The sequence below is a fragment of the Tamandua tetradactyla genome, chromosome 2, assembly GCF_023851605.1.
Source record: "Tamandua tetradactyla isolate mTamTet1 chromosome 2, mTamTet1.pri, whole genome shotgun sequence".
NCBI lineage: Eukaryota > Metazoa > Chordata > Mammalia > Pilosa > Myrmecophagidae > Tamandua > Tamandua tetradactyla.
The window spans coordinates 46,303,279-46,325,704 of record NC_135328.1 but is presented as its reverse complement, the minus strand read 5'-3'; the positions used below and the strand labels follow the sequence as shown (position 1 = coordinate 46,325,704).

General features: G+C 48.3%; 1 long non-coding RNA gene across 1 annotated transcript; it reads left to right on the top strand.

Moving 5' to 3' along the window:
- The first annotated feature begins 19,032 nt into the window (after positions 1-19,032).
- On the top strand, positions 19,033-21,070 carry LOC143660047 (uncharacterized). The gene is made up of 3 exons (XR_013163824.1): positions 19,033-19,138; positions 20,327-20,551; positions 20,761-21,070. It is a non-coding gene; the product is annotated as an uncharacterized LOC143660047 (long non-coding RNA).
- The last annotated feature ends 1,356 nt before the right edge of the window (positions 21,071-22,426 follow it).

Genomic DNA, 22,426 nt, shown 5'->3' with positions numbered 1-22,426 from the left:
CAACCAGATGTTCGAACAATAACTGAACCTGAACGTCACTAGCAGCTCTATTCACAATAGCCAAAAGGTGGAAGCAATCCATTGTCTATCAGCTGATGAATGGATAAGCAAAATGTGGCAGATAGATGCAGCGGGATGATATTCAGCCATAAAAAGGAAGGAGACTCTGATATATGCTACAATGCGGGTGGGCATCGAAGACATCACACTAAGTGAGAGAAGCCAGGCACAAAAGGTCACACGTTGTATGATTCCATTTATGAAAAATGTTCGGAATAGGTGAATCTATAGCAACAGAAAGTGACTGTGGGTTGCAGAAGGCCTGGGGTGGGGAGGGGAAATGGGGAAAAGGGGAGTGGCTGCTTAACAGGTATGGGATTTCCCTTTGCAATGATGAAAAAGCTCTGGAACTTGATAGTGGTGATGATTACACAACATTGTGAACAGACTAAGCACCACCTAATTGCACACTTCAAATGATTAGAAGGTAGCTTCTTTTGTGTGTGCTTTCCCGCAGTCACGCAACCAAAGTAAAGAGGCCCTCCTGCCCAGGCGCCAGCCCTGCCCGTGCACCTGAGAGCGGTGCCTTGTGTACTTCGTGCCCCGGGCTCCCTGCTGGGCCTCACCATGCCGGGGTTCTGCTTCCGCTGCCTGCCTGCGTGGAGGAAGGGAGCTCTGGGCTTGCCCAGGAACGTCTCCCTCCCCTTGCTCCCAGCTCCCCAGGAGAATGCTTTCTTTGGCAGTTTAGCTCATGGGCTGGTGCAGATTAGGGACATTTTGTAGAAACAGAGAGAGAGAGAGATAGGGAATTTGGAAGAGGAATTGCTTGGGAAGGGCCAAGAAATACTTGTTGTAGAGAAGAAAATGCATGGGAATAGGAAATAGAGAGAGAGGAAAGAGGAGAATTGTCAGACTCAGTTGTGAGAATTTTTCTGAGACCCGGAGCCGTCTTCGTAAAAGAATCCCACTGAGGGTGAGAAGAGCGGTCAGAGGGACTGAGGAAGATTTCCTGTGGGTTATGAACCGGATTTCCTTTGGCGATCTTCAAAAATCTTTATGCGAACAACTGGAGGCCCAGTTTCTTTGTGACGTGAGAAAGTAGAGAACAGAGACCGTGACGGTGACGCAGCCAGCGGATCAGCGGGTGGCGGAGGAGGTGGTGGCTCTGATGGTGCTGACGTAGTTAGTTGCTATGGTGAGGGCAATGCTTGTAGTGGCGGAGAGAGGGAGCGTGGTCATGGTGGTGGAGCAGGAATGGCAACGCTGGGGGTTATGCTGAAGCGTGAGAAAACCTCTAAGGTTAAAAAAAATGTTTGAGAAACTTTCAGATTGTGTTGCATGTGGGATCGCTAATCAGAGCTAGGACCACCAGGCTAGTGTGGATGTTAAACAACAGCTGTGAAATACAACGTGGGTCCCTATACAGGGGGGCCCACCAGCCTCATCCCTTCACTTCCTTTTGGCCATCCAAAATTTTGGAAACAAACGGAGGAGATGGTCACAGTCTCCCCTTCCCCTAACAGAGAAAAGAAAACTCTGCTTCAGAGACCATCCCCCAAAGACAGAGAGAGGTTTCGGTCATCTCGGCTGCAAGGTCTTGGCAACACATTCTCAGAGCGGTGTGACCTTTTGAAATTGGGGTGGACCCAGGACTCCAGGCCTGGTCCTGGTGTCAGTCCTCCAATTTATCCCCCAAGGTGAGGAGAATGGTTGGGGTGATGGGGTGGGGGAAGGAGGGTGTTCCTCAGGTCAGCCCAGAGGTGACAAACTGGGAAGGAATACACCCAAACCAGCATCTGAAACCCAGTGCTCTTGGCCATTGCTCTGAGCAGTCAAGGGCAATGTCCTTGCCCGTACGGGTAGGAATCTCTGGAAGGGGACGAGGGGGAGGCCGAGACCCAGCTGGAGCACGGAGACAAATGGCCTTGAGAAGAATCATGGTGTGGATAGGCTATCTGGCACACCAAATAGTTTCCCGACTGCTGAAACCACACCACATGGTGGGTTGGTTGAAACAATGGGAATTTATTGGCTCACAGTTTTGAGGCTAAAAGAAATCCAAATTGAAGCATTCGCAAGGAGGTGCATTTTCCCAGAACACCGTGGCTGCCAGTGATCCTCTGTCCTCGGCTTCTCTGTCACATGGTAAAACACTTCTCCTCTCTCTTCTGGGTTTCACTGACTTGCAGCTTCTGGCTGCTTCCATGGCCCTTTTCCATGTCCAATATCCTTTTCCTGGAAGAACTTGTGTCATAGCGGATTAAGGCCTACCCTCAATCACTTTACCTTAACATCTTCAAAGACCATATCTACATAAATGGGTTCACATTCATAGGACCAAAGTTTGGGACCTTAATATGAAAGAGGATGTATGGTGAAATAGGTAACTAGTGGCCTACTATACATGAATGAATGACATGTGCACGTGTCAACATGGATTTTTTTTCAATTTTGTTATTGAGAAATCTTCACACACGCACTTTCTATACATAGTGTACAATCAGTGGCTCACAATGTCATTACATAGTTGTGCATTTATCACCATGATCATTTTTCAGAGCATTTGCATCACTCCAGAAAAAAGGAATAAAAAGAAAAAACTCATACATACCATACACCTTACCCCTCCCTCTCATTGACCGCTAGTGTTTCCATCTACCCAATTTATTTTACCCTTTGTCCCCCTATTACTTATTTATTTATTTTTATCCATATTTTTTACTCATCTGCCCATACCCTGGATATAAGGAGCATCAGACACAAGGCTCTCACATTCAGGCAGTCACATTGTAACATTATATCTTTATACAGTTGTTTTCAAGAATCAAGGCTACTGGAACACAGCTCAACAGTTTCAGGTACTTCCCTCTAGCCACTCCAATACACCATAAACTAAAAAGGGATATCTATATAATGCACAAGAATAACCTCCAGGATACCTCTAGACTCTGTCTGAAATATCTCAGACAGGGACACTTTATTTTGTCTCATTTCTCTCTTCCCCCTTTTGGTCAAGAAGATTTTAAAATATGGACGATATCATCCTTTACCCAGTGTTTTAGTATACCTTAATCCTATCCGGATCAGCTTCATTCATGTCTCTAGTTGAAGTCTGATCCCTTTTACAACTTTTTAAAACCGTTCCTGTATGGAGTATTGCCCACTTTCATAGCTTCAGAGCTCTAACTCTGCGTCTCAGGTGTCACATAAATACCCAAGTTTCTGGAAAGACCATGTTACATACAAACAGCTCAATATCTCAGAATCTAGAATGAACAGTTACACCTCATGAATATATGTGACTGCTGTAAGAGTTTACAATCTAGGACCCTTTACAACAGGCCCCAACCTGATAACCCATGCTCTCAACTTTAGTTCACTGAGTTTTTAAAATTATAATTAGTCCATATGATTGAGGCATAATAATATTTGTTTTCTTTTTTTTTTACATGGGCAGGCACCAGGAATCGAACCCGGGTCCTCAGGCATGGCAGGCAAGCATTCTTACCTGCTGAGCCACCATGGCCCACCCTGTTTTCTTTTTTTTGGCCTGACATTTCATTCAACATACAGCTCTTAAGTTTCATTCACCTAGCTGCATGCCTGCCTTCCTTCTTATAGCCGCTCAGAAGTCCACTATATGTCTGTACCACAGTTCCTCTTTCCATTCCTCAGTCGTTGTACCCTTAGGCCACCTCCATTCATTGTGGGTCAGGAACAGCACTGCCGCCAGAGACACCGTGTGCAAATGTCCACTCATTTCCCCACACTCAGCTCCTCCAGGTATATCCTGAGCAGTGGGGTTTCAGGATCATAGTAATATGGATATTTTAAAAAACATGACATTGTTGAAAAAGCTAAGTTGTAAAAGAATGTATATAGTCCAACACTATATATGCAACATTTTATTATTCAAAAAGAACTATATGAAATTTTAAATTGTTTATTTTGAAATAATTTCAGGCTTACAGAAAAGTTACAAAAATTGCACAAAGCATTTCCTTATACCTTCATCCAGATACCTCAAATGTTAACGTTTTGCCATGTTTGTTTTATCATTATTTTCCTCTCCTCTCTCTCTGTGTCTCTCTGTATATATGTGTAGATGTGTGTACACATATGTATGCATGCACATATATACATATTCTTTTTCTCTGAACTATTTGAAAATAAATTGCAGACATAATTTCTTTTTTGCCCACTTCAGTACATATTTCCTGAAAACAAGTACATTCTCTCACATAACCAAAATATAATTATCAAGGTTAGGAAATTAACATAGTTAAAAACTATCCCAAAATTCATTAATTAAAAGTCATGTTTATGGGGCAGTGTGACGGTGGCTCAGTGGCAGAATTCTCACCCTCCATGCCAGAGACCCAGGCTCGATTCCCAGAGCCTGCGCATGCCAAAAAAAAAAAAGTCGTGTTTATTTAGACGTAGTGTATATATATATATATACTTTACCCTTTTTAAGTGTAGTGTTTGAAGAGTTTTGGAAATTGAATGTAGTCATGTCACCACCACCAATAGCCCTGGCCACTGATATAGTTTAAGCCCCTTTAGTGTTACCTTTTCGCATTTTCATGTAAATGAAGGCCTACAGTATGCAGCTTTCTGTGTCGCAACTCCCTTCGTTAGCACAATGCTCTTGAAATTTGTACATATGGTTCCATGTTTCAGCAGCTCTTTGTGTTTTATTGCTGAGTAGTAATCCATTGATGGAATGTACCAAAATTTGTTTATCCATTTACCAGCTGATGGACATCTGGGTTGTTTCCAGTTTTTTACTATTATGAATAAAGCTGTTCTGAACATCCACATACAAGTCTTTGTATGGACAAGTTTTTATTTCCCTTGAATAAATGCCTAGGTGTGGGATCGAGTGATTTTGGACCAACCTTACACTCATGAGGAAAACTCCACCTTAGTCATCATGTTTTATCCTTTTTAAAATATATTTTTGTTGGATTTGATTTGCAATTATTTAGCCAAAGATTTCGTACCCATTTTCACGAGGGAGATAGATCTGTAGTTTTCTTTTCTCATAAGGTCTTCGTCATGTTTTGCTTTCTGGGTAATACTGAGTTCACAATAGAATGAATTGGAAAGTGTACCGTCTTCTTTTGCTTTCTGGAAGAGTTTGTGAAGAACAAATTTTTTTCTTAAATGAGCTTTTTTTTTTCCATAGGAAAGTCTTTAGCTAATGATTTCAATTTATTTAAAATATATAGAATGATTTTACATTGCTACTTACCATAACTTGCCAAACCCCAACCAAAACCATTTCAGCCGATCCTAAAGAACATCTAGGGCAATATATAAGAGTCTACAAAGGTTCCATGCACTAGGGTAACATTCCAGAAACCTACGAGCTCCGAATGGGTCCCTGGACCAGAGAAGCCCTGAAATGCAGAGGGCCCAGCCTCTCCAAAATGTCAACTAGTTCCATCCCCCTATTCCATATTATTGACAGCCCCTTCCAACAAGAAAAGTTAGACTGGGTATAACCCAAATACCCCTAAAGAATGGGAGAAAGCTCAGAAGTGATGGTGGAGTTATACAGAGAAGGTAGGGTTTAACAAATGAGCATGATTGCTGGATCATTATTTTGATATATCTTTTCGTCTCCATATCTTAGAGAAGCTAGAAGTAAAAACCTAAAAGGGTGAAATTGTAACCCATATCAAACTCTGAAATCTGTTCTACAACTAATTGTTGCAATGTCCTTTGGAATTTATTGCTTTTTAGTATATATGTTATTTTTCACAAAAGAAGAAAAAAAATTCTAGCCTCTGGGGTTTTGAAACAGCTAGAATGAAAAATCTGAAACAGTGGAATGGTAACCCAAAACAAACTCTGAAATCTGTTCTGAATCTACTTATTGAAGTATAGTTTGAAAACATTGTCTATTTTCTTTTCTTTGTATACATATTAAATGTAACGATAAAAACATTTTAAAAACAATAAAAATACATATAGGCTTATCTTGTGTATCTATTTCCTCTTTAATGAGCTTTGGTGGCTGTGTCTCCTAAAGATTGTGTCCATTTCATCCAAGTTGCTGAATTTATGGTCAGAAAGTTGGCCATAAAATTCCTGTATTACCTTTTTAATGCCCATAGGATCTGTAGTAACGCCCCCTTTTCATTTCTGATTTAGGTAATTTGTGTCTTCTTTTTTCTTTTCCTGATCAGTCTCTTTAGAGGTTTATCAGTTTTATCAAAATTTTCAAAGAGACAGCTTATGGCTCCATTTATTTTCTCTATTGTTTTACTGCTTTCCATTTCACTGATTTCTATTCTTATCTTTATTATTTCTTTCTTTCTGCTTGCATTAGGTCTAGTTTGCTCTTCTTTGTCTAGTCTATTTGGGGTGAAGTCTTAGACCATTAATTTTGGAACTTGCTTATTTTTTAATGCAGCCATTGATGCTATATATCTCCCTCTATACAATGTCTTAGCTGCATCACCCAGATTTTTATATATAATGTTTTTATTTTCATTCAGCTCAAAACATGTTCTGATTTCCCATGTGATTCCTTTCCATATATTATTTATTGATATATACAAGTATCTTGCAAGTAAAAAACCATCAATGAAAAGAATACACAACAACTTCCAAATGGGGTTTGCACCAGGTAGTGGCATACAGGAGAAAATGGGATGGGGGACGTGGTAGATACTAACAATCCTCACCAAAATTTCAGTTCTCCCCTTCCTTGGAGCACATGTACACTTTCCTGACCCCTTGAACTTGGACATAGTCACATAACTTGCATTAGCTCATGAAATATGAGTAAAAGTGACTATGCCGCTTCCTAATGAAAACATCTAAAAGCCAGTGTGTAAATCTTCATCCTCTCTTCCCAGCCACGGTGAACCCTGAAGCCTTTTGTTGATATGACAACATCAAAAAATTGCGACATATCCATCAGCCTGGGTTTCTGAGAGACTTCAATGAATATAGCCTTCTCCAGTCTATTTGCATTTGATGCAGAGAGTTAAAGTGTTGTTTAAAGCTACTGAGAGTTAAGGTGCATTTGTCACTGCAGCAAAACCTAGCCTATCTTGACTAATACTGGGATATCAGTAAAAAGTTTCTCTTGTTGATTTTTTTTTTAAGAATCTAAAGATTTCTTTTTTTAAGACGGCTTATAGATGCATCAGTATTTGTCATGCAATTTTCTATACTTCCTGTATGCTTTGAATATTTTATTTTTTAAAAGAAAAGCTATCTAAAAGGAGGAGGAAACAATCGGTGTAGTGAGCTTCTTATTTGCCCTCCACGTTACTTCTCCCTCTATCCCCTGGGTTTAGGTAAGGCAGGGGAGAGTGAACTGACTGCTTCTCCAGCCTGGTTATCGTCTCTGGGCCGGTGACCCCAACCCCCACCCCACACACACACACTGCTTATCACCATCTGGTACATTCTATATTTATTTATATGTTTATTGTCCCTTTTTTCTTTTAGAAATTAAACCTTTTGAGAACAAAGACTTTATTTCTTGGTCTAACACAATGCCAGGTACACAGAAGGCACTGAATACATATTTATTAAATGCGCACATGCAAAAGGTTGCTTACACTGCCCATCTTTGGACAGGGGTCCCATCCTTTCCTGTTCCATTTTCCTTCTCACTTGCCCTTCCCTGAAGAGAACATACAAAGGGACGGATAAAGTGTTCCCACCTCTTTAATCAAAGGTTGTGGTAAATGCTCCAAAAGCATGTTTCTGCATTATGTGTATATATGTCCCTGCGTCTGTCTATCTGGGGAGGGAATGAGGACAAGTGGGACTATAGCATCTTCTTCTTCTCCAGTGTCTTCCCTGGGTGGAAGTCTGGCTGAGAACGTCCAGAGAGGCAAGGACTGACAGTACTTCCCCACCAAGGCCTTCCTGGCAGTCTCAGGCAGGGGCCAAGGACTGGGCTTCCCCCAAAAGTTGCAGGGAACATGGCCCTTGCTCCCAGGCCTGTTGTAAGGGCCCTTCAGCAACCCCTGCCCTATCACTTGGCTGCAGAAAATCCCCGGCCACCTGGGTAAGGAGACGCTCTGGCTCCGCCAGCCCACACAGAAGTTTGAATGCATGTAATTAAACATAATGACACATGGTGGGAGCTTCCAGCATCTCATGCCTTAATGACACACTTGCCTCCTAGCCCAGCTCAGGGCCAGCAAGGCTCTAATTAGGTCTGGCGCCAGCAGGTGGGAGACGCAATGGGTGAAGGGGCGAGGAGAAAACCCTGGTCTTGGAGTTCATCTCCCTGCGTGCGCCAGGTCCGGTTTGGCTACTATTTAAAAGCCTATGAATTCTTGGGCAAGTTAATTCATTTCTCCAAGACTCCATCTTCTCATCTGTAAAACGGAGTTAAGAATTTAATCCAACCCAGGACTGTCGTGAGGAATGTGGACGTACATCATGGGGTCCGTATAGAATTAGCCCAAAAAAGTGTTAGATCCTTTCTGTTGTTCTGAACCAGGCCTTGGTCCTACCCCTCAGGCCCTCAAAGACAAGTCTGGGAGAGCTAGAGGCTGAGAGGGGATGGTGGGAATATCAGAGGAGGAAAGTCTTCTTAAAGGAGACAATGGTTGGAGTCGGTTTTGAAAGATGAGTCAGAGCGCACCAGGTGAATGAGCGGCATTCCAGGCAGAGGGAGTTGCATGTCCAAAGAACTTGAGCTTGCTGGGGGAGCAGAGGGAGGCTGTGGGAGGTTGGGGCTCGGGGTATATGTGTAGGTGTGTGTGTTGGGGGAGGGTTATTGGGGAAGAAGGGTAGGAAATGAGGCTGGAGAGGTTGGCAGGGGTCCCAGAGGAGGCAGGGAGCTGCGGTCGGATGTTTGGCCAGGGCTTGATGCTGGGAAATGGGGAGTAGAGTGACCAAGAGCCTCGGGGACGGATATGAGAAGCGGGGGAAGGAGGGGACAGAAACCAGAGGGGGGAACTGTCGTTAATTCCTTAGGTGGCCCTTTGTCCCAGGGCGTCCGGGACCTCATTCGGAATTGCTGGAACCTTCCTTCTGGGTTGACCTGTGATCGCTCTGGAAAGTGATTCCAGGTCTGATTTAGCCCCTTGGACACCCTGAAGTGGAGACAGGAGGAGGCAGAGGCTGCTCCTCTCGCTGCCTTCTATCCGGCTGCACACGATGCCCGTTTGTCCCCTGCTGGTGTTGTTAACTTTGATCGTTTTTCTCCACTATCAAGCTACCTTGTCATTTTTGTAAGTGATGAGTATTTTGTTCAGAGATACTTTAGCACAATATAAACAGCCCATTCATTGTTCCATTTTTATCTACTAGTTTTAGCATTCTTTGATGTTTCCTCTTGAAGTAATTATTGTTATTACAGTTGCCAACGGGTGGTTTTTCCTTCTCCATTTATTATTATTTGGCACTCTGTAAGGAAGAGCTTTCTCTTTCCTCCATTTATTTATTCATTTGTTTGCTTAAAACACGTAGGATTCCCTGGATTCCTATTCTATTGGGTGAGGTTATAATCCACTAAGGAAGGATCTCCTTCAAGCTGGTTCCTGTGTCCTTTTGAAATGGCCCCGTCATTCTCTGAGCACTTCCTTACTTTTGGACGCAAAGAGATATTCCGGGCTCATATTGTACTTTCTCTGCCCCAGCCTGGAATTCAGCCATTCCTCAAGGAAACTGATTCCTTTTCAGGGGAGAATAGTATTTTGAAACCAAGATCTTGGTGGTAGGTGTAGTCATAGCTTCTGGGGATTCACTTCTCAGTGACTCTGCACACATGCATCACATACACATGTATGTATACGTACGTATACCGTAGGCATGTATACACACGTGCATACACACACACACACTCACACACACACACACTTCTTTCCATCCATGTTTATTTTGCTGTCTATCTCTATATACTTTAAACCATGTGTTCTCACTCACAGATCCGATTCCAGGCCAACACCCTAGAGTTCATTCAGTTTCTTCCTTCCTGTCCACATTTGTACCTCCCTTCCTCATAGGGAGAAACTTGGCGCCTTTTATTCATTGTAGGTTCCTTTTCTGCTCAACCCCCCATGTATATACATCTTCTGACCCCACCAAGTTGACATTCCCCTTCCCCCGACTCCCCTCTTTGACTTCAACCTCATGAGGGCCCCCATTACACCCCACTCAGCCCTGCCTAATGATTTCAGCTGATTGAGAAGGAACCAAAGGGAGGAGGGAAGAAAAGGCGAGAGGAAAGTCGAGAAGAAGGGAGGGATGGGTAGAGGAGCAGAGGAAGGAAGGGAGAAAAAAGGCAAGCAGGCACACGATGAAAAATTTTTTAACAGCTTTTGAAGATTTCAGGAGGGTTGGTAGGCCAGAATTTGCAGGAATGTTTTGCAAAACCTCACCTCCTTGCCACGCTGCTGGGGGGTGGGGGAGAGGACTGGAATAAAGGCTCAGGGGAGGATTGCCTGCGCCCCACGGTGGGTTGCAGATCCCAGAGGTAAAGAGAAGTTTGAAGGGCCCTGAACTTCAGAGATCCTCGTTCCCAGGGGCTCGAAGGCCTTGTCAATTCATCTCATACACATTGCAAGAAACGTTACTAATTAAAGAAAAAGCATAAGCCTGGGTAAATTTGGTAAGCCCTGTGAGTTGGTAACATGGCGAACTGGTGCTCTGACAAACTGATTCAGCCGCGGAGAAGATGGGACATGGAGCGTGGTCCCTTCTCATAGGCTCAGGGGCTCCCTCCTACATCCAGAGCGGCTCTGATCGTCTGCAATAGAGATGCATTCTGATGCTGCAGGAAGAAAGCTGAGCCACTGCACCACCAGCAGTGGAATGTTTCCTCCAGGACCTGAGAGCCTTCTCTTTGAAGGGCAATCACCAAGGGAAACTGTGCTCTATCTCCCAATTTCCTGAAGATGAGATGGGCCTAACTTCAGTAACCTGCAGTTTGACTCCAAACTGCAAACCTATCCCTGGTCATAAAGACACAAGGAATATATTGAGAACATGTATGCAAAGGGTTGTACCTGTCTAGTTACCTAAAAAGGGTGAGCACTATTTAGCAGGTTGCCTGTGATGCATCACTTTCTGCTTTAATGCTTATTCAATAATAAAATCAGTTTTCTTTCTGCAGTAGGAGATGATTTTGTATTTAATACTGTGTGACTCTGGGCAAGCTCCCCTGTCTTCTCTGGGCTTCAGTTTCCCATCTGGGGAAGCAGAGTTTGGGTTCTAAATTCTGTGCATCTCAGCTTCAGGTGTGTGTCCTCCTTGGCCCCCAGGCCTGGTCCTCCAGGCAGGGGAGGGAGGCGCTGCCTTCCCCACCCTCCCCCAGAGAAACGGGTCTGGCGGCTGGGTCTGGGCCTACAGCCAAGGGGAAGCCAGAGACAATAAACCAGAGTCACCCCGGCTGGCTGGGGCAGGTTGTGCAACTTCCCAGGGTCTGCAAACAAGACTTTGGCCCCAGGACTTTGAGCTTCGAGGGCAACCCTCTCCCCACCCCAGTGCCCCAGGCCACCCTGTTTAGGAGACAGGGATAGGGGTGGGGAGGGTGCTTTCCTAGTCCCAAGGCCAGCCAGGTGGCTCCAGCTTCCTTGAGGAGGGGTCAGAGCACATGGCTGCAGAGGTGAGGTTGGGGGTGGAGGAGGCCGGCCCAGGGGGCGCGCCTGTGCCTGGGGTCCCGTGTTGGTCTGCGTGTGCACGTGGGCAGGCGGCACGTGTGTGCTGTGTGGGAGGTGGTCACCCACCTGGGGGTGATCCTGGAGGGTCATCTGGACGGAGGGTAGTCCGGATCCTTGCATGTGCACATACCTGCAGTGTGTGCAGATATGCCCACACGTGGGAGGGCACCTTGGTGAACTGCTATGTGCATGTGCTAGCTGCTTGCACGCATGCATGTCACAGACCACCTCACAGAGTGCAATTCTGTGAGGGCATGTGTAGCTGTGTGGGCCTGGGCCCCATGCACGGCTGTGACTGTTTACTGGTGACTGTGGGGGGGGGCTTCCTGCTCATCGGGGGTACACACATATATGCATATTTATGCCTGAGTGAGCCCTCACTGCTGAGCCCATGGTCTCCCCGGAGGACGATAGTTTGTGAGCGTGTGTGATCTCTGGCATATGTGAGTACACGTAGATGTAGAGGTTCGTGCAAGAGCTAATGTTGAACATCTGTCCCTGGCTTCACGTGCTTGACCCTCTCTCCTATCCCGCCCCACCAACCTGCTGATGACTCACTGCATATTTCCACGTAAGTCACTGCAAATTGCTGTGAGGAGCTAGAGCCCTCCAGCCCCGCGTGGGACCTGACCCCAGGGTTCTGACTGTGACCCCTGGGATAAAGACACTGGGGGTGGAGAAGAGGAAGGAAAGTCTAGGGGAAAAGAGTCAGGGCCAGTCAGTAAATCATAAACCACTCTAATATAGTTCAATCAGAGGCAATTTAATACAAGGATTTGGTTACATGGTAGAGGGAAGGGTTGAAAAGCCAAATAGCAAATGGTGTTCAGCAATGACAATGACAGGAAGCTGCCATCACTCCAGGCTGGGGAGGCAAAAGGAGGAGGTGGTGATACCGTCTGGGGACAGCTGGAACCATGGCGGTATGGGCGATCCCATCAGGGCTGAAAGCCCAGGAAAGAGCAGCCACTGCTGGAAAAACACCCTCCTCCTCCCCCTAAGCAGAGAGAGAGAGGGAGAGATACCCTGACTTCTCTCTCCTGCCACCCTCCCACTCCTGCCTGTGCTCCCCAATGGCCCTCCCTAGCAGGAGGCCAGCTCATAAGGCAGTCTGGGAAACGTCATCTGCAGGAGAAGGGCAAGCAGACAATGGCAGCCTGCTCTCCCATGATACTCTCCGCGTGGGCTGAGAACTTGATAGGAAAAGCAAAGAAACCCTTGGCACCATCCCCGGGGCTCTGTGGACATGACCAACGTTTGGGAAAAGTTTAATGGACTGAAAGCACCAGCGCCTAGTGCCCTATGCTCTCTGAGCATGCAGCCCTCACCAGGATCTGGGAGACTCAGGGCAAGTCGAGGAAACTGAGGCTGTATGAAGAGAAGCAGCTTCTCCAAGGCCACACACCCGGAAAATGGCAAAGCCAGGACTCAATGCCAGGTCGGTGTGACTCCAGGGACCCCAGGTGTCAAGTGTTACAGTTGGGAGCAGATGTTGCTTATCAGTCCGGGGTAGAGGCCCTGGGTAAAATTCTCAGGAAAGGCATTGAACCAGGGTGAGGCCAGCTGGAAGGGAGCCACTGATGGGAAAATCAGGACAACCTAGAGTAGCTCCAAAATCAGGACTTTGCAGTCTGGCGGCCTATTCAAATCTCTGCTCGGCCACTTACTAGTTGTGTGACCTGAATGCTCTGTGCCTCAGTTTCTTCACCTATAAAATGGGATTCACAGTAGGACCTGCTTCACCAGACTGCTGCGAGAACTGAAAGGCTGTGCAAGTGTTTCTGCAGTTATTATTATTGAATCCTTACTCTGAGCAACACTGTGCCAGGTGCTTTACAAATATTCTCTTATTCAACCCCCCAAAACAAGTCATGTCTTAACCATTTTTGTTACTGTTTTACATGTGAGGAAATCAAGCCTCCAAGAAGTAAAGCACCTAAATGGAGATGGCGGAAGTAGAACATCACTGAAATCTGTGCCTTTGTGGCACTCTTCTGAATCTTTTCATTCTCTCCCTGGCACCCCCCAAACTCTTTCCTCACCCTCTTTGGCCCACAGAACCCATCAGCACCGTCACAGGAGTCTCTCGCCTTAGTCTCTCTCCTGCTGCTCGTGCTGCCAGCACCGCTCTGCTAATCCACCTCCTTCCTTAGCCTCCAGCCCTGGAGGTGGCACTGGCTGTGCTGCTGTTAAGCTCTGGGTTGTCGCACCAGCCCCTGTTTTCTGTTTCAGCTCTTCTATCACTCGTGCAACAAATCCCTCAATTCAATTCCTTCTGTTTGAAAGATCTAGACACATCCTGCCTAATAAAATTGCCACCATTTGTGGTGGGCTTCAAACGGACCAAACCCTCTTCAAAGCACTTTATACGTATTACTCTATCTGCCACCCAGACCTCATGGGTCAGGTGCCATTATCCCACTTTGAAGAAGAGGAAGTGGGGGTGTGTGCAGAGATGAAGCCACTGGCCTGAGGTCACACAGCGAGTGAGGGGCAGAGCTGGAACTCCAGGTTAGGAGGGTCACACCCGGAGCCCACACCCTGACCTCTGAACGGGACTCCCTTGCTTGTCATTGCACATCTTTATTGCCGGGCAGACACCCCGGCACCGGAGCCCTGCCCGGCTGCTGGAAGCCAGCCTCTGTGACGTCTCCCACCTGGCTCTGTTTGCCTTCTCTGCTATGCAGAACACATCTAATTTCTTTCCCTTCCATAGCCCTTCAGAAGCAAGAGGTCAGTGATGGTGGCTCCCACGTGTTCTCTTCCCAGCTGAAGGTTGCAGTGTCTGGAGGGGGACAGTCTCAGGTCCCCTCCCCACCCCCAGACTGTGCTTCCAGGTCTCTCTGCAGGGCTGTGGGATGGCTTCTTGCTCTGGCTTCTCCTCTTGCCCGGCCTCCTCCCTCCATGCCGCTCGTGGCGCCATCCCCTCCCAGGATGCCCTCTGATGACTCACCCCCCACAGGACTTTCAGTTCCTTCTTTTCTGGAAAGGGCTTTTGACCTGCTGCGGCTATAGAAAGAAGGCTCCTTTCCGCCTCGGGGGGGCTTGCAAAGCTGTGGGCCTTGCTAAGGGCAGGGGGGCAGGAGGGGCTCCTGGGCCTCCTGCCATACTCTGGCCTGAACTGAATCTTTTCCAAATGACCAGTCAGGCCCAGCACCCACAGCATTAGCACACAGGGAGATCAGTCTAGACTTTTTTTGCAGGGAGGGGTACATGTTCTGGGAATTGAATCCAGGTCTCCGGCATGGAAGGCAAACATTCTACCACTGAATCATGCAGCGTAGACTTTTTAAGATGGAATTTTACTTTTCATACTTATTGAGAGCATTAAAGGGATCCATCCTCATTCATTCATTCAACAAATCTGTCCTAGCTTCATATGCACCAAGTAGGATCTAGTTTGCTAAGAAACCAGGCTCACTCTGCCTGTGAGGGTCTCAGAGTCAGCAGGAGTGGCGGGTGGGGGGTGGGGAGCAAATCCATAAACAGAAAACCCCAGTACAGTGGTTGCAGGACCCGGTGAGGGCCGGGCAGGGGCCAGGCAGTGCAGTCCCCAAGCCATAGGGCACGGCCAGGGCAGGTCTAGGTCTCTGGAGCCCAGAGCTTTTCAAATCTGGGGGCTCCCCTTTGAGAAATAGAATGCAAAATTTGATTTGAAAGTGCATTAAGAAGAAGTACATAAAAGACAAGACAGTACAGCAGCCTTCGCGATACTTCTGAGATCTCATCACACGATAAACCAGAAATGTTTCTACAGACATGCTTCCTCATTGCAATCCAACTTCTGCGTCTCCACTTAGAGCACTCTGTAACTCCCAGCTACCCCAGGGGCCCGAGCAAGGCGGGCGCCCTGAAGGTTGAGCTTTGCAAACATGACAATGCAGCCTCCTTGGCGTGTTGCACTGTTTACACGCTGACCTAAGAGGATGGCGCCAAGTTAAATGATTTGTCAGTAGAGTCAGGCCTGGGTCACACTCACAACTCGCCCACTTTCTGAGTGTACAACCTTGGGGAAGTTGTTCCGCTCCTTGAGCCTTGGTCTACTCATCCGTAAAATGGAGTTGTTGAAAGAGCCCACTGCACTGTGTTTTTGTATGAATCAAATAAGAACATCCACACAAGGCAGTCCATGGCCTACTGTAAATACAAAGCACCCAATAAAATTAGGCGTCTTAATAATGTGTGTGTTTGTGGGGGCAGGGGTTGGTAATCAGGGAAGGCTTCCAAGAAGAGGTGACATTGGAATTGGGTCTTAAAGGAGAAAGTGGGGGACAGCATTCCAGGCAAAGGGAATGGCACATGCAAAGGCACAGAGACATGAAGAGGCCTGGCATGGTCGGGGAACGCGGAGTGGTTGAGGGAGGGAAAGGAGCCAGGCCAACGGCAGCCTGGAGAGAATCTCGGTAACCTCTGGGCTTTCATGTTAAGACAGGACTTGAGCTCCCCAGCCCTCCTGGTCGCAGGTCCCAAGGCTGCAACCTGGTTAGGACCAGCCTGGGGGGTGGGGGGTGGCCCCAGCTTAGTCTCTGAGTTGCCAGTGGCAGCTTCAGACTTCTGCCCCCTCCTGTTTCCGGGCTGCCACTTCCTTCCCCTGCACAGACCACAGAAGGCGTTTCAGAGGAAGCCGCTACTTATTATAGCAGTGGCCCCTGGACACCCCCACCCACAGCAGCCCCTGCCCCCAAGCCGTTTTCTTTACCACAGCCCAAAGCGTTCACAGGTGAGGAAAGCATCCCAACCCCAGGCCAGCCCTGTGCGCCCCCTGGTCACCCAGCAGAATTGGAGCTGGGAGACACGGGTCCAAAGCCCAGCAGCTCTCACATGGGACACTATTTGCCTTGGGATCTCCTACAAGCCCCTTCACCCCTCCAAGCCTCAGGGTTCCCATCTGTGCTATGGGCCCTGCCCCTGGGGGTGGGGTGGGGGAGGGCTGACCCCTGGGCAGAATATGGGGCAGGGGGTGGGGGATATGCTGCCACCCTCCCCTCATCTTCTCTCTCTGGGGTCCCCGCTGGGAAGGACCTGAGAGAGAAAGCCTCAGGGCCGATCCAGTTTGGTGGGGCCTGGGGCTAATACTTTGGAGGGCTATCTTTAAAGGGGAAAAAAAAATCGCAAATACAGATTTACTTATGAAAGTTAATTTATGTTTAGAAAGAGTCCATACAAGTGGGGATCCCCGGATGCAAGCTTTATCAGCCCCAAGGAAAATCTGCCTTTGGAGAGAGTCCAAGAATGTCCTCAGGGTACAGTGGGGAAACTGAGCCTCAAGGAGGAGATGCCACAGACCCAACAATGGTGGCAGGGCTGGTGAATGGCGGGTCGGCATGGAGCCCAGGCTTGTCAAGCATCAATGCCTGTGTTTCGCCCACTACCCTCCGCAGCCTCCCGTTGTCCCACAGGGTGAGGGTGCTGCCAGGAGGGAAGAGAGCCTCGCAGAGAGGGGAGCCCGGGCACTGTGCTTCCACAGTCCCCCTCTTGCTGCTTTCCAGCTTCATGACCGTTCCTGGGTCTCGGTGTCCAACATCTGTGCAATGGGGTGATGTAGGACAGTTCTAAGCGCCCCCCTCAGTGTGGGACCTGGCAGTTCTGTTATCCGTTCTCCTTTGCCTTGCTCCCCTGAGTTCATCGTGAACCACCTTGCCATGAAAAATGACTAACGCTCGTCTAGCACCTCTCTGGTGCCAGACACTGTCATAAGCACAGGAATTTAAACATATTCACTCTCCTAAACCTACAACAACCTGATGAGGTATGTGCTGTTGCCACCTCCACATTTCACAAGAGGAAACCGAGCCACTCAAATCAATACCAGGCTCTGTATCGGGCCCTGGGGATAGCGCGCAGACGCAGACACGGTCCCTGTCCTTGAGGAGACTGGGGGGAGCAGCACACACGTTATTGTAACACCAGATGGACGCCGGTGAGCGTAAGGTCTGGGGTCCAAGGAAAATCCTCAAGAAGCAGAGGGAGGAGGGTATCCCTTCTGCATAGAAGGCTTGGCACAGGAGATGACATTTCAGCAGAGCCCTAACGAATGGTTTGGGATTTCCCAGGTTGACTGTAGGGGAAGGGCATTCCAGGCCGAGGGGAGGGCACACGCTAAATCACGGAGGCAGGAGAGAGCACACCGGGGAAGAGACAGTCTGGAGTTTGTGGAACCTGGGGTGAGGCTGATTGTGGAGATAAGGTTGAAGAACATCCCCTCCTGGCTTCCATTTTCCTCTTGGGTTCCAATCCCGGAGCGCTGGCTTCAAACCTGGGCGAGAAGGCTGGGAGGGGCAAGCCCGCTTGTGTGCTGGGCAAGGCAGGACAAAGGAGCCCAGTCGGAGGCTCAGGCTTTTGTCTCTGACATCAGCCCTTGGTTTGGGAAGCCCTTAGAAAGGCAATAGAATGACTGAGTGCTGTCTGCTGCCCTTCTGAGTTTGATGATGCAGGGACTTTCCCTAGTGCTGCTGGAGAGGATGTGGTCCTCAGGGCTGCTCCACTGACAGCTCCTCCTCCTCCCCAGTCAGAGAAATCTCACTGACGACCTCCACATGTTCATGTGTCCAGCCACCCTCATGTCCATCCACCCAACGCTTGCCTGGAGCAGATGTGGTCAATGCCCTGCCTCTATCTCCTCGGCCCACCTCCAATTCTTTGACACTGCAGTGGATTGTCCCCAGCTCACTGACGTCTTCCTATCCCAAGCTTCCACATCTCCACTTCTCTGCCTGGGGCTTTCTCTGGCGTGTTTAACCTTCACAAAGGGCAAACCCAGAAAAGCCAGGGCATTAAGTGTCCCCAAGGGAAGCCCTCACCCAGTGACGGATGGTGGATGGTGAAGAAGCACACCAGCTTGCCCATGGCTTGGGGGACAACCCGGAGGCACATCTCACACGGTCACTCAGAGGTTCCCCCATGGGGTTGAGCGCCAGGTGCTCATTGCACACCCCTGTTGGCTTTTTTCCCTCCCCTCTTATACTTGCCCCACCCCTACTCCTTCTTCCTGAAATCATTGCTCCCAAATAAACCACCTACACCTGTCACCCACCCCCTCTCTTCTCCTGTTCATCTGTCCATGTGTCTGTCCACACTGCAAACGTTCAGAGGTGCCTGCTCTGCTGGATCCTGGGCTGGAGGCCGGGAAAGCAGGGGTGAAGTGGGCCCAGCCTCACCCTAGGGGATCCACGGACTTGGGTAGCAGGACATGGGCTCCCAGGGGCGCTGCAGGGTGAGTTGTTGCCCCTCCCTCTGCCATGTCCCCACCCCTGTGTGGTGAGATGGGGCAGGGAGAGAATAAATACTGAGTTAAGCCTCTTTCTCATGGAGTTGTGGTTTTCCCACCCTTGGCTCTCGCCTGCACACTACTTGCCAAGGGAGGTGCCAGCAGCCTGTGACATGTCCGGCACGAAGGAAGGAAGGAAAGAAAACAGTTAACACTTGTACTTTCTATGTGCGGAATGCTTTCCACATATGAAACCCATTCATCTTCCCAGCAGCCCTATGAGGTAGATACTCTTACTATGAACCCCACTTTACAGGTGCAAAACTGAGGTATTGAGAGGCTTGCCTGCAGTCACGTAGCTAATAAGAGGCAAAGCTGAGATTTGAACGCAGGTAACCTGAGCCTGTGCTTCAAGCTCTGTGCTTTACTGTCTGAAGGAGGATGGAAGGCAGGAGGAGAGCTGGCTCAATGCAGGAGAAAGGATTTTACTGCACATAAGGGTCTGGGAGGAGAAGGCAGATCAGCATAGAAAATCATGGCTGAACACATGCTCACACACGTGTGCTCCTGCCCTGCACAAATCCATGCACGCACACAGACAAAAATGCGTGTTTAGCCAATGCGTGTATATCCACATAAATGCACGCCCAGCATATGTGTACCTGGCATCCTCAGGGATGTATTCATGCACACGCGCACAAACTGCCACAACTGCACATACACAACACACGAGCATCTTCACAGGCAGATGTACAAGCATGCACAGTACAGGTTCACGCAAGTCTCACCATCCAGCGGTACACACACGGGCACTCGCATCTCTGCCCTCACACACCCTGGCACGCACAAATACAAATTAGCAGTCATTCCTGATTCTTTTCTTAAGGAAAACTTGTGGCTGTATTTAAAAATGTAGGACACATCGGCCAAATAATTAAAGTGAGAAGCGAGGCAGTGGGACTTCTCTCCGCTCTCTCGGGGCCGCCTGTGCTGGGCTGCACTCAGCTTGGCTCATCCTATATATTTGAGGAAGAGGCACTTTATTACAGTAATTTATCACCCCCATAAACGTGGCTCCTCTGTAACACAGAATAATTTGGGAAGAAATATGTTTTAAAAATTAAAAATGCAGTCGGCATGCGCCCCGTCAGGTCTGCAGGGAGACATTGCTGCAACTCCGGTAACTGCCCGTGTAGCTCTAATACCTACAACTTCCATTATTTAAAGTGTGATTATATTTTTCCTGCTTGGAGCTTTGTCAGCTATAAATAAAAGATAAGGGTGAATTGTTGCAGGGCCTAGTAAGCACTTCCATTACTGGTACTTAAGGGGACTTGGGGGTGGAGGGAGTGAGCAGGGGATGGGGAAGGAAGACAAGGCCAGTTGGGGGGTACCGACTGGGCCTGGCAGCTGAACTGTAGCCGTGGGTGGGCCCAGTCACTTTTCTGCTTGAATTTTCCTTTGAATCCAGAGTAGCATGACCCTTGGAGCTTCGGAGCAATCATCCATGTCCACCACGTGGGAAAACCATCCGTAGAGGCTGCTGCCTGCAGTTCCCTACCTGCTTGACCCTCTCCTCGTCTCCCCAGGAGATCCGTGATCATGGGGCACCCAAGGGAGAAGGGTCCTGTAAGAGGAAGGGGTTCATCCATCTGAAGAGTTTTGTTTTGCCACGACCGAGAGTTGTTGCTTCTGAGTGAGTCAAGAAACGTAGAGATGTGGGTGGGTGAGGAAGGGCATTCACTGGAAGGAGCAGGGAGGAGAGGGGGTTCCTTTATTAAGCAAGGTAGGTCATTACCTCCGTGTCAGGGGGCCATCCCAACGAGTGGAGAGTGCCTGGGAAGGAAAGGAAACTCCTCCAAGACCAAACAGATCAGAAAACAAATTTATTTGTTTTGTCAAAAGGTGAAAGAGAAGGAGGCAAAGCTGAAGGAACAAGGAAGCTGGAGATGGCCCACTTGTCCTCTTCCCTGAGTCCTGTGTGCTTCTCTAAACCTTCAAGTGGGGTTGGCATCCTGGATCTGCCAGTTCATAAATATGTGACCATGGGGAAGTTTTCTCACCTCCCTGAGCCTCAGTTTGCTCTTTGGTAAATCGGGGAAAACAGTACCTGCCTCGCAGGGCTTCTGTGGCAATTATATAACGTAACATATGTGGGGCATCGGACTGGGTTCCTGCTGTACTGTAGGTGTTCAATCATGCTGATGAAATAAAATTGGACGGAGGTTGGCTTAGTTTTTTCCTTAGCATTTAAAACCATAGGCTGGAAGGTATCATAATAATTCTAAGGGTTTCCAAATACTTTTATTTTTCCAAGCAAAAATTTACAGGGACCCCAATACGCTTAAAAAGCTCCCTACGACCAGAGCAAACCCAAAGGACCAGCAAACAGGTCTGGACTGGCTCAAGCACCATCATGTCCGGGACCCTCTGACTATACCTGACCACAGCTCCACAGTTCGGCCTGAGTTTAGCCATGCTGGACCAGCAGAATTGGTCTGAGCTATATAAATCAATACAGCAGATTCGGATCATCGTAACTGGTGCTGGTGGGTTATATTTGTCCTAAATCTGCTCAGATCACTTCATTAGCTCAAATCAGGGCCAACCCAGGAGAAAATGGTGGGTCCCCACCCTGAGTCCTGAAGGGAAGTGCAAGCCAAGGTTCCGTATGGGGCGACCCAACAAAGAGCCTGCGTGACTCAAGCTGGATTAAGTTTGGACAGATGAACATGTTGGGGCTGAGGGTACCGAGCCAGTGGAGGGCGCAGAGCCCCTCATCTCCTGCTTTGGCTCCTGGAGCTCCTCCCTGCAACCCTAGGGCTCCAAGGAACAGAAGCTGTTTGGGTCTGGCTAGAGGGAAGATGAGAGCAGGTGAGGAGGAGGAGGCAGTGTACGTGGGTAATACTCCTGAGAAAACAGGAGGATGGAAGGATGAGCTGAAACCCAAGGAAAGGGTTTATAAAGATGCAAGACCCTGGAGAAGGTCTGTGCACTAATGCGAATGCACCAGTAGAGAGGGAGGTGCTGATGCTGGAGGAGAGAGGAGATAACAAATGGCGTCCAACCCTCAAGAAGGTGAGAAGGGATGGAATTCAGACCACAAGTGGTGAGACTGACCTCTGAGAGGAGAAGAGTCATGGCCTCTGGGTGTCGGGGGGAGGGAACAAAGATGAGGCGGATGCAATAGTTTCACAGAAGGCGAGACCAAGAAGACACCCACGTGCCTTGGCATCTGTTCATTCAGCGATGTTAGGGGCAAGGTTATCTGCTCGGAGCAAGAGGGTGTCTAAGGGGTGATAAATTTGTAAAGAGAGAAGAGAGGAAATGGTCACTCAAGAAGAGAAACAGATAGGGCTCTGCAGAGCAGCTTGAAGGGCCCATCTGAGATCAGGAGCTTATAGTGAAACCTGCCAGCTTGACTGTGTGTTTCACGTGTGTGAGCGTGCAGCCCTGCAAGCTGGGGGCTCGCCAGGGGGATGTGGTGAAGCGAGGAATGGGCTGATGGGGTTGGGAATGAAGTCCGGGGACAACTAACGGTCAGTGAGAAGGCGGCGGCACTAATGGATGG